General features: G+C 37.8%; 1 pseudogene; it reads left to right on the top strand.

Annotated features, from left to right (window-relative positions):
• The first annotated feature begins 684 nt into the window (after nt 1–684).
• Nucleotides 685–1,251, top strand: LOC143683363 (translationally-controlled tumor protein-like; annotated as a pseudogene).
• Nucleotides 1,252–9,993: the final 8,742 nt, after the last annotated feature.

Genomic DNA, 9,993 nt, shown 5'->3' on the forward strand with positions numbered 1-9,993 from the left:
TGTTAAGTAATACCACATGTATATCTTGATATTGTTTAGTGACTATGTAAAATCAACTATTTAAAATATTGAACTTTGCTGAATACTGTTTATTGGTTGAGAAGAAAGTAAATTTGCTTCCTAATTTTAGATGCTTTCATCTTCTAACTTATTTTTGACATGCTGTACTATTAGCCTTTGAATTAATTATAGAACTGCCTTTAATTTATGTAAAACTAAAGCAATACAGGTGGAAGCTATTCAGAGACGTAATTAGAATCACCATCTACTTTAGGGTAACCTGGGCTGTATACACATCTTTCCAAGTTTTTTCCTCTCCATATTTTAAATTTTCAATGGCTATATGAAATTAACTGGGTGCAATTTCTATTTATAAAACCTTAATATTTCATTTAGTCCCCTAAATTAGTTTGTAACTATTTACTTAAAAAATTGTACCTTTTTACAACATACCTAAAACAGATAGATAAGACAATATGGAATTATTTAAAGTGCCATATGACTTTCTTTTAATCATGAGGATGCATTTTCAGTTTCCCACACAAAAGTCATAAAATATAGCAGAGGCTTTTCCGCCCGCGTCCCCCTGTCCCCAGCACGGCTCCAGCCGCTAGGCTCTCTTTGAGTTCCGGGCTCCTGCCAGGCCAGCACTGCCACCGCCGTGGTCTGTCTCCACCCATCATCATGATCATCTATCAGGACCTCATCAACCATAATGAGATGCTCTCCGACATTTACAAGGTCCAGAACATCGCGGACGGGCTGTGCCTGGAGGTGGAGGGAAAGATGGCCAGTAGGACAAAGGGTGGCATTGATGACGCGCTCATTGGTGGAAACGCCTCTGCTGAAGGCATCGAAGGTGAAGGTACCCAAAGCACAGGTATCGCTGGTGTTGATATATATGGTCCTGAACCATCACTTGCAGGAAATCAGCTTCACAGAAGAAGCCTAGAAGGAGTATATCAAAGGTTATATGAAATCAATCAAAGGCAATTTGAAGAACCGACTAGAAAGAGTAAAATCTTTTGTGACAGGGGCTGCGGAAGAAATCAAGCACATCCTTGCAAATTTCAAAAACGTCCAGTTCTGTTTTGGTGAAAACATGAATCTGGATGGTCTGATTTCTCTCCTGGACTACCTGAGGATGCTGTGACCCCACATATGATTTTCTTTGAGGAAGGTTTAGAAATGGAGAGATGTTACCAAACTTGGCAATTTGACAATTTTTGGATCTATTACCTTTCACCATAACTGGCTGCTGCTTTTCATCCACACAGAATCAGGACTTAGACAGATGGACTGATGCCTTCTTGAACTCATTTAGTTTGACCTTGATTTATTTGGAGCGGAGGCATTGTTTTTATGCCCCAAGATAATTTTCATATTTTAATGTTAACATGAAAATAAAAGTCACTAATTTGCTCATATGATTTCCCTGTTAATTGTGGCTTACTTTGTTTTTCAAATAAAATTTTCCATCTACATTCTTTTCTTTTCTTTTTTTTCTTTGCATGGGCAGGCACCGGGAATCAAACCCAGGTCTTTGGCATGGCAGGTGAGAACTCTGCTGGCTGAGCCATCGTGGCCCACCCCCTGCATTATTGGAACTACAAATAATAATGAAGCTCACAGGAATGTGCTTAATAGTACCCAAATTAATGGCATTTAATTAATGTGTTTATTCATTGTAGGGAATTATATTGATAGGATGTCAATAGAATGTCAATATGTCAAAATGTTAAGAATGTAAATAGAGACAGTCTTGATTATTTTAATCACTTCACATTTGATGTTTAATTTAACCCATTTTTCAATTATTGATATTTTCAATTAACTATAGACAAATACATGTACATCAAGCAGTTTCGTTAAAATAAGGTTAGATGTATTTTTAGTCATTTACAATTAAAATGATTTCAAATGTCATATCTCTTGTTTCTTATACCCGCAATGTATGCAGGATGGCTAAAATTACAGTTTCTTTATTTGTAAATCAGGAATCATACCTTATGTAGGGAAATTGACTTCTAAAATTTAAGTATATTGCCAAAGCTAACCAGGCTAATAAATTGCTCAGTTAAGAGTCAAATCTATTTTAACTTCAAATCCATTGCCCTTTTCACATAGGGCACTATACTTTTGTGCATCCCCCTAGCAAAGATATAGGCCACTAATTAAGAACAGAGAAAGCCTCAAAAAAGGGAGAGAGGAAAAAGAGGCTGAAAGTAAAGCAGAACATGAAATAAATGAACGAGTTTGGGGCATAGGGTAGAATAAAACATACAGGTAATTATACTGGATAGATTTAACATAGGCCACTCCCCAAGATATATTCTTAAAGCGATTGGAATATATTCATTACTTTAAAGGTCAAAAACCATTTGGATGTACAAATTTATGAATAACGAAGGTCAGGAAGGGGATCAGCCCCGTTATAGCTTTAATGTTTCAGATTCCACCTTTGAAGACCCCCAAGAAAATAAAAGGTAGTGAAATAGTTATGACTGTAATTTCTATTATAAAAAAATGAACAAAAATTGTGGCTAGCATGTAAAGGTTGATATTTAAACTAGGGAATGAATTTTCCCATGGTGTACTTTTGAGTTTGGGCGTGATTTAAGAAAAGGCTTTTATGAGATTTGTAATATTGTGAAGCGATATGAGTGGAGGTTTATAATGTGGAAGATTTTTGAACTGTATTAGTATGTTTTTAAATTTTATTTTTGACAGGTTTTTAAGCAGATATGTTTGCCATAATACTGCGGTTCAAAAAGTGCTGATGAGCATCTGCTTACATAAAGATCAGCAACTTGTTGGAATCTAATACAGGAAAATTTACAGTGTAGAAAGAACAGTAAAACAGATATCCTCAGATTAGTTTCTTTTAAAAGGGGCTGATTGACCCTAAATCACCTCATATTATAATCTCAAAGATAGATTTCAAACTATATTCAGAGGATTTTGTTTGAATGTGTGATTCTGAATAATGTATTACCAATCTGTAATCTCACATTCTCATTTCCAATATTTAAACAGAACAGCTCTGAAATAGCAGCTCATCTTTCACTGGAGAAATATTATGTGGTTATTGTGTAGTACTGATGAAGATGGGCACAAAATGTATATATTCTGTATATGCATATTCTGATATATATATATACATTCCAAATGTGTGTATATATATACATATACATACAGCATATGTTCCACAGTGGGCAAATGGCCCTTGTGAGCCTGGTGGAAAAGAATATGTGTTGTTTTTTTTTTCTGAGCCAAATGGTTGTCACAGAAAGGGGATTTGGAAAACAGAATCTACCCAGAGTCTGAGAGCGTCCCAGAATTTTATTTTAAGTCAGCTACCTATTGCATTACTAACTTCAGACAAAAGCATGGTTTGGAAGTCTCATTTGTAAATGTGTTGGGGTAACTGGGAAGATAGCATCTGTGAATTACACCAATTTATCCCAGGAGTGAGCCATCAGGTGGACACCTGCAACATGCAGGACACTCAAAAGATGGTTTACGAGAGCATATCCCATCTAAAACTGTCCTTTTCCTCCAATCCCCCTTCATTTTCCTGGGGTTCTGGATGTGTGAGAAGCAGCACAACAAATTAAGTAGGACAGGGAGCAAGTAAATCAGAAAAAAGACACCAGACAATCCCATCAAGAACTTTAGACTGGGGAGAACTGGTGAGGGCAGGAAATGGGGAAGGCTGGGGAAGGAAATTAGACTTGAATTCAAGATTAGATATTTAAATTGGATGAATTTGAATTTTTAATATCAAAGGATATGTTCTTAGAGCTGAAAGTGATCAAATGACCAGAAAGCTGTGGCTCCTAAGAATGTCATCAAGGGATGGGAAAGGGAGACTCAGCAGAGTATGTTTGGAGGCAGTGAAGATGGTGAATATAAAAGAAATTGAGGGTTCCAAGATGGCGGCTTAGTAAGGTACGTGCGTCTTAGTTCCTCCTCCTCCAAAGCAACTACTAGGTGAACAGAAAACAGTGCAGAACAGCTCCCGGGGCTACGGCAGGGAATGGACACACAGTGTGCCCCAGTCTGGACTGGCTAGTCTGACTGCGAGACTCGGCTGCGGTGAGATCCCCAAGCAGCGCGCGATTTCCCGAGCAGCGGTAGCTGCGGCGGTCGGAGCTACTCCCTCCCTCCTTCCTGGACCGGCTGAGAGTCTCAGAGAGGCAAGTTTCCCAAGCCGAGGCACCGGCGCCCCTCTTTTGCGGGCGGCTTCGAGTCTCGGCTTCGAGTCAGCGGCTATGAGTCTCAGATCAGAGGGCTATCCAAGCCGCAGTGGCCCCCCCACCCCCCGCGGGCAGCTTCCTGGACAGGTGGGGAATTCCCCAGGCCACGGTAGCTGGTGACCGATGCCCCTTCCCCGCGGGTGACTTCCTGGTCCGGTGGCAAATTCCCTGGGCCCGCTGCGGCCAGCAACCAGCCACAGGGTCCCCTCAAGCTGCGGCGGCTGACACCCCCACCACGCGCGGCCCCTGAACCAATGGAGAGAATTGGATCGGAAATCCCCAGGCCGCGGAGATCGGTGACCGGCGGGATCCATTCCAAACACTTGAGACAAACGTGTGCCACGAGTGCCACCTACTGGGCATGATAAGAAAAACAGAACCCAGAGATTTCACAGAAAAATCTTACAACCTTGTTGGGTCTGACACCCAGGGAAATCTGACTAAATGCCCAGACGCCAGCAGAAGAAGATAACGGTCCACGCTCAGAAGATTGAGAATATGGCCCAGTCAAAGGAACAAACCAATAGTTCAAATGAGATACAAGAGCTGAGACAACTAATGCTGAATATACGAACAGAAATGGAAAACCTCTTCAAAAATGAAATCGATAAATTGAGGAAGGACATGAAGAGGACATGGACTGAACATAAAGAAGAAATAGAAAAACTGAAAAACAAATCACAGAACTTATGGAAGTGAAGGATAAACTAGAAAAGATGGAAAAAACAATGGATACCTACAATGATAGATTTAAAGGGACAGAAGATAGAATTAGTGATTTGGAGGATGAAACATCTGAATTCCAAAAAGAAACAGAAACTATAGGGAAAAGAATGGAAAAATTTGAACAGGGTATCAGGGAACTCAAGGACAATATGAACCGCACAAATATACGTGTTGTGGGTGTCCCAGAAGGAGAAGAGAAGGGAAAAGGAGGAGAAAAACTAATGGAAGAAATTTTGACTGAAAATTTCCCAACTCTTATGAAAGACCTAAAATTACAGATCCAAGAAGTGCAGCGCACCCCAAAGAGATTAGACCCAAATAGGCGTTCTCCAAGACACTTACTAGTAAGAATGTCAGAGGTCAAAGAGAAAGAGAGGATCTTGAAAGTAGCAAGAGAAAAACAATCCATCACATACAAGGGAAACCCAATAAGACTATGTGTAGATTTCTCAGCAGAAACCATGGAAGCTAGAAGACAGTGGGATGATATAGTTAAATTACTAAAAGAGAAAAACTGCCAACCAAGACTCCTATATCCAGCAAAATTATCTGTCAAAAATGAGGGAGAAATTAAAATATTCTCAGACAAAAAGTCACTGAGAGAATTTGTGACCAAGAGACCAGCTCTGCAAGAAATACTAAAGGGAGTGCTAGAGTCAGATACAAAAAGACAGAAGAGAGAGGTATGGAGAAGAGTGTAGAAAGAAGGAAAATCAGATAGATACATATAATACAAAAGGAAAAATGGTAAAGGAAAATATTATCCAAACAGTAATAACACTAAATGTTAATGGACTGAATTCCCCAATCAAAATACATAGATTGGTAGAATGGATTAAAAAACAGGATCCTTCTATATGCTGTCTACAGGAAACACATCTTAGACCCAAAGATAAACATAGGTTGAAAGTGAAAGGTTGGGAAAAGATATTTCATGCAAATAACAACCAGAAAAGAGCAGGAGTGGCTATACTAATATCCAACAAATTAGACTTCAAATGTAAAACAGTTAAAAGAGACAAAGAAGGACACTATATACTAATAAAAGAAACAATTAAACAAGAAGACATAACAATTATAAATATTTATGAACCGAACCAGAATGCCCCAAAATACGTGAGGAATACACTGCAAACACTGAAAAGGGAAATAGACACAAATACCATAATAGTTGGAGACTTCAACTCACCACTCTCATCAATGGACAGAACATCTAGACAGAGGATCAATAAAGAAATAGAGAATCTGAATATTACTATAAATGAGCTAGACTTAACAGACATTTATAGGACATTAAATCCCACAACAGCAGGATACACCTTTTTCTCAAGTGCTCATGGATCATTCTCAAAGATAGACCATATGCTGGGTCACAAAGCAAGTCTCAACAAATTTAAAAAGATTGAAATCATACACAACACTTTCTCGGATCATAAAGGAATGAAGTTGGAAATCAATAATAGGCGGAGTGCCAGAAAATTCACAAATACGTAGAGGCTCAACAACACACTCCTAAACAACGAGTGGGTCAAAGAAGAAATTGCTAGAGAAATTAGCAAATACCTCGAGGCGAATGAAAATGAAAACACAACATATCAAAACTTATGGGACTCAGCAACGGCAGTGCTAAGAGGGAAATTTATCGCCATAAATGCCTATATCAGAAAAGAAGAAAAGGCAAAAATTCAGGAATTAACTCTCCATTTGGAATAACTGGAGAAAGAACAGCAAACTAATCCCAAAGCAAGCAAAAGGAAAGAAATAACAAAGGTTAGAGCAGAAATAAATGAAATTGAAAACATGAAAACAATAGAGAAAATCAGTAAGGCCAGAAGTTGGTTCTATGAGAAAATCAATAAGATTGATGGGCCCTTAGCAAGATTGACAAAAAGAAGAAGAGAGAGGATGCAAATAAATAAGATCAGAAATGGAAGAGGAGACATAACTACTGACCTCACAGAAATAAAGGAGGTAATAACAGGATACTATGAACAACTTTATGCTAATAAATACAACAATTTAGAGGAAATGGACGGGTTCCTGGAAAGACATGAACAACCAACTTTGACTCAAGAGGACATAGATAACCTCAACAAACCAATCACAAGTAAAGAAATTGAATCAGTCATTCAAAAGCTTCCTAAAAAGAAAAGTCCAGGACCAGATGGCTTCACATCTGAATTCTATCAAACATTCCAGAAAGAATTAGTACCAATTCTCCTCAAACTCTTCAAAAAAATTGAAGAGGAGGGAAAACTACCTAATTCATTCTATGAAGCCAGCATCACCCTCATACCCAAACCAGGCAAAGATATTACAAAAAAAGAAAACTACAGGCCAATCTCTCTAATGAATATAGATGCAAAAATTCTCAATAAAATTCTAGCAAATCGTATCCAACAACACATTAAAAGAATTATACATCATGACCAAGTTGGATTCATCCCAGGTATGCAAGGATGGTTCAACATAAGAAAATCAATTAATGTAATACACCATATCAACAAATCAAAGCAGAAAAATCACATGATCATCTCAATTGATGCAGAGAAGGCATTTGACAAGATTCAACATCCTTTCCTGTTGAAAACACTTCAAAGGATATGAATACAAGGGAACTTCCTGAAAATGATAGAAGGAATATATGAAAAACCCACAGCTAATATCATCCTCAATGGGGAAAAATTGAAAACTTTCCCCCGAAGATCAGGAACAAGACAAGGATGTCCACTATCACCACTATTATTCAACATTGTGTTGGAGGTTCTAGCCAGAGCAATTACACAAGAAAAAGAAATACAAGGCATCAAAATTGGAAAGAAAGAAGGAAATCTATCACTGTTTGCAGATGATATGATACTATACGTCGAAAACCCGGAAAAATTCACAACAAAACTACTAGAGCTAATAAATGAGTACAGCAAAGTAGCAGGTTACAAGATCAACATTCAAAAATCTGTAGCATTTCTATACACTAGCAATGAGCAAGTGGAGGGGGAAATCAAGAAACGAATCCCATTTACAATTGCAACTAAAAGAATAAAATACCTAGGAATAAATTTAACTAAAGAGACAAAAAACCTATATAAAGAAAACTACAAAAAACTGCTAAAGGAAATCACAGAAGACCTAAATAGATGGAAGGGCATACCGTGCTCATGGATTGGAAGACTAAATATAGTTAAGATGTCAATCCTACCTAAACTGATCTACAGATTCAATGCAATACCAATCAAAATCCCAACAACCTATTTTTCAGAAATAGAAAAACCAATAAGCAAATTTATCTGGAAGGGCACAGTGCCCCGCATTGCTAAAAACATCTTGAGGAAAAAAAACGAAGCTGGAGGTCTTGCACTGCCTGACTTTAAGGCATATTATGAAGCCACGGTGGTCAAAACAACATGGTATTGGCATAAAGATAGATATATCGACCAATGGAATCGAATAGAGTGCTCAGATATAGACCCTCTCATCTATGGACATTTGATCTTTGATAAGGCAGTCAAGCCAACTCACCTGGGACAGAACAGTCTCTTCAATAAATGGTGCCTAGAGAACTGGATATCCATATGCAAAAGAATGAAAGAAGACCCATATCTCACACCCTACACAAAAGTCAACTCAAAATGGATCAAAGATCTAAACATTAGGTCTAAGACCATAAAACAGTTAGAGGAAAATGTAGGGAGATATCTTATGAATCTTACAATTGGAGGCAGTTTTATGGACCTTAAACCTAAAGCAAGAGCACTGAAGAAATAAATAAATAAATGTGAACTCCTCAAAATTAAACACTTTTGTGCATCAAAGAACTTCATCAAGAAAGTAGAAAGACAGCCTACACAATGGGAATCAATATTTGGAAACGACATATCAGATAAAGGTCTAGTATCCAGAATTTATAATGAGATTGTTCAACTCAACAACAAAAAGACAGCCAACCCAATTACAAAATGGGAAAAAGACTTGAATAGACACCTCTCAGAGGAGGAAATACAAGTGGCCAAAAGGTACATGAAGAGATGCTCAATGTCCCTGGCCATTAGAGAAATGCAAATCAAAACCACAATGAGATATCATCTCACACCCACCAGAATGGCCATTATCAACAAAACAAAAAATGACAAGTGCTGGAGAGGATGCGGTGAAAGAGGCACACTTATCCACTGTTGGTGGGAATGTCAAATGGTGCAACCACTGTGGAAGGCAGTTTGGCGGTTCCTCAAAAAGCTGAATATAGAATTGCCATACGACCCAGCAATACCATTGCTGGGAATCTACTCAAAGGAATTAAGGGCAAAAACTCAAATGGACATTTGCACACCAATGTTTATAGCAGCGTTATTTACAATTGCAAAGAGATGGAATCAGCGAAAATGTCCATCAACAGATGAGTGGCTAAACAAACTGTGGTATATACATACAATGGAATATTATGCAGCTTTAAGGCAGGATAAACTTATGAAGCATGTAATAACATGGATGGACCTAGAGAACATTATGCTGAGTGAGTCTAGCCAAAAACTAAGAGACAAATACTGTATGGTCCCAATGATGTGAATCGACACTCGAGAATAAACTTGGAATATGTCATTGGTAACAGAGTTCAGCAGGAGTTAGAAACAGTATAAGATAATGGGTAATTGGAGCTGATGGGATACAGACTGTACAATAGGACTAGATACAAAAACTCAAAAATGGACAGCACAATAATACCTAATTGTAAAGTAATCATGTTAAAACACTGAATGAAGCTGCATCCGAGCTATAGGTTTTTGTTTTGTTTTGTTTTGTTTTGTTTTGTTCTTACTATTGTTACTTTTATTTTTTTTCCTATATTAACATTCTATATCTTTTTCGGTTATATTGCTAGTTCTTCTAAACAGATGCAAATGTACTAAGAAACGATGATCATGCATCTATGTGATGATGTTAAGAATTACTGATTGCATATGTAGAATGGTATGATTTCTAAAAAAAAAAATGGACAGCACAATACTACCTA

The sequence above is a fragment of the Tamandua tetradactyla genome, chromosome 5 (assembly GCF_023851605.1).
Source record: "Tamandua tetradactyla isolate mTamTet1 chromosome 5, mTamTet1.pri, whole genome shotgun sequence".
NCBI classification, from domain to species: domain Eukaryota; kingdom Metazoa; phylum Chordata; class Mammalia; order Pilosa; family Myrmecophagidae; genus Tamandua; species Tamandua tetradactyla.